Raw genomic sequence first — 3,151 nt, 5'->3', positions numbered from 1 at the left:
GACGTGGTCCACTGTCTGTGTGTCCGTAGTCCCGAGCAGACCCTGAGGTGACTCCACCCCTCGCAGGCATTACACTTGACTGAGGTAGAGCTGTGGTGTAATCGTCTTCGGCATACACAGCAGGTGTATGTTTCTGGCCCAGGGTTTGACTCGATGCCAGCCCTGAGTAGGAGAATGCGTAGTGAATGTAGCCCTATGGACGGACAACTTCTAAGATACTTCGCCGACCTAAACGGGGTTAGATCGCCGAAACAACAGCCCTTGGTCGGGTGAAACCCGAGTCATTCCGGTACGTAGAACCGGCTGTCGTGGGAATGTGTAAAATAGTGTCATACAACTTGGTTAAAATTACGGGTTGGCTTTCCTTTATGGCCGTACGTTAATGGGGCGGCGGGCGAAAGGTAAGTGGGCGTGGCACCTCTAACCCACCTTTTTGGAGAGGGACTGAACTGCCATTGAAAAAAATGCAACCCACGTCTACTACCCCTTCGCCCACCGCACCTTTAATGAACGGCCATAATGGAAAGTTTCCCCAAAATTACAAACTTTAATAACAAATTCCTTAAAAACTATAAGATTGCGCGCTTTGAAACGGGAAATGTTTAGTTATTTGAAGGTCGTTTTTGGGGTAGGGGGCGGAGGGGGAGGGGGCGTGGCCCCCTAAATCCCCCATTCGAAAGGGGACAGCCCCCGCTTTACGAAAAGTCGTACCCCCCTTCGGGGCCTCCCACAGACCCATGGGGAACAGTTTGAAAATGGGCGAAAAACAGCATTTACCGAGGGAAATTGAGCAGTTTGAAGTGGAATATAACCCAACTAACAGAATCGGTGGGGTTTTTAAATAAAAGAAGTTATCCCAAGGTGGATCTCAGGCGAAAGGGGAGCTGAACACCTTTCGCAGGGAAACCTTTCTGCGTAGGTGGCCTTTGGCCGCACTTAGGGATTATAACCCTCGGCAGTAGAATTCTCCTTTCTGTGTAGCCAAAGAACGGGGGCTGAACACCTTTTGCAGAGAACACCTTTCTGCGTAGGCGGCCTTCGGCCGCACTTAGGGATTATAACCCTCAGGTAGTAGAATTCTCCTTTCTGTGTAGCCAAAGAACGGGGGCTGAACACCTTTTGCAGAGAACACCTTTCTGCGTAGACGGCCTTCGGCCGCACTTGGTGATTACAACCCTCAGGCAGTAGAATTCTCCTTTCTGTGTTGCCAAAGAAGGGGGGCTGACCACCGTTTGCAGAGAACACCTTTCTGCGTAGACGGCCTTCGGCCGCACTTGGTGATTACAACCCTCAGGCAGTAGAATTCTCCTTTCTGTGTTGCCAAAGAAGGGGGGCTGACCACCGTTTGCAGAGAACACCTTTCTGCGTAGACGGCCTTCGGCCGCACTTGGTGATTACAACCCTCAGGCAGTAGAATTCTCCTTTCTGTTTTGCGAAGAAAAGGAGCTGAACACCTATTGCAGAGAACACCTTTGTATATTTATAATGCTTACAGGGTTATATCCTATTTTCTTTCGCCTCTCATTCTTTTGCATATTTTGGAGTTTGACAACTGAACTACGCCATTTAATTTGCATATGCAACCAAAGGCAGACGCGTGATTTTGAAGGTGTTTTTATTTAATGAATTGCGCATAATTGGTTAACATTAAAGTCGTAAAGCAAGTTATTACTAATAGTGATGTTTAAAGTGAAGGGGAATACAAAAATGTATTGGTGAAGTGGCTGCTTTAAGGATGATAGGAGTGATAAATGTACGCTAATTTCCGAATTTTACAAAAAAGGGCATATTTGAAACCCAATTTGTAAATAAATTAGTGACCAAAATTTACAAAAGTGAGTGTTAAAATAATGCGTAGACCCTTGACTACAAGTGTGTGGATTTTTTTTTTGATCGGGCCACCCCTTTGGACGGAATAGCCCAAAATAGTTGTGAGCGCTACTAAACCCCACCCCACCTTTCTGCGTAGGCGGCCTTCGGCCGCACTTAGGGATTATATCTAACCCTCAGGCAGTAGAATTCTCTTTTCTGTGTTGCCAAAGAAGGGGGGGCTGAACACCTTTTGCAGAGAACACCTTTCTGCGTAGGCGGCCTTCGGCCGCACTTAGTGATTATAACCCTCAGGCAGTAGAATTCTCCTTTCTGTTTTGCGAAGAAAATGAGCTGAACACCTATTGCAGAGAACACCTTTGAATATTTTTAATGCTTACAGGGTTATATCCTATTTTCTTTCGCCTCTCATTCTTTTGCATATTTTGGAGCTTGACAGCTGAACTACGCCATTTAATGGTAATTCTCTAGTGTAGGGTAACAACCCCTAAAAAAGGTCCGGGAAAGTCAGGAGGGGTACCAAACGACGCGTTTTGGTCCCCCTATTAACAATCCAGAGGGGGAGGCTAATATTATTAACCATTTAAAAGTTATGAACACAAAACTTTTGCTAAATTTCGTTGTTTTCTATGGGCAATTACACCGACAAAGATTCACTAAATCACCTGTTCTCACTTTTTAAACACTATTAAATTATATAATTTAACTTATTTATTAAACAAACACATAGTCTTATCAATCTAAGATAGATTATTTTGTTATTAAAAAGAAGTTGACAATCTTTGCGAACTGAAACGCGAGATTCCAAAATAGCTATAGTGCTGCCACTGTATTAGTATTTCGTAATAATTCACTTTTCCTTATAAGGTGTGTGCACTGTTCAATACTTTTCGGTATCTTCTTTCGTTTAATATATATATAAATAATGAAAATTTTTTATAAAAAATCGCACTTTTGGCACTCCATGACGCTTACTTTTAATTACAGCTAAAATAACTGTAAACCATAGAAGTAGCGCTGCCACGGTATAGCGAAATTTGCTGTTGTTGTTGTTGTAGCGGCTACAACAACCCCGCCCAGATCGGTTGGTATCTCAGTCGTTGTCGTCAAGTTCCACTAACGGCAACCCTAGGAAGCGTGCAGCTTCTGTGGGATCTGTCCACAGGGACAGGGCCGTTAGGGTTGTCGGGTTTTCCGGGCATGCGAAGAGATGGTTCGAGTCATGTGGGGTCTCTCCGCATGCCGGACATTCGTTCGGCACATCCTCATTCAGCCTACTCAAGTAGGAGTTTAACCTGCTGCAGTAGCCGGAGCGAAGTTG

At 44.8% G+C, this 3,151-nt stretch overlaps 1 protein-coding gene across 2 annotated transcripts in view; it reads right to left on the bottom strand.

Moving 5' to 3' along the window:
• LOC108367437 (pescadillo homolog) overlaps nt 1–3,151 on the bottom strand; it is a 52,952-nt gene that overhangs the window by 42,617 nt on the left and 7,184 nt on the right. The gene's annotated exons all lie outside the window — the stretch shown is intronic.

The sequence above is a fragment of the Rhagoletis zephyria genome, unplaced genomic scaffold (assembly GCF_001687245.7).
Source record: "Rhagoletis zephyria isolate East Lansing unplaced genomic scaffold, Rhagoletis_zephyria_1.1 Rzeph_scaffold_02685, whole genome shotgun sequence".
NCBI lineage: Eukaryota > Metazoa > Arthropoda > Insecta > Diptera > Tephritidae > Rhagoletis > Rhagoletis zephyria.
This window is presented reverse-complemented; position numbering and strand designations above follow the sequence as displayed.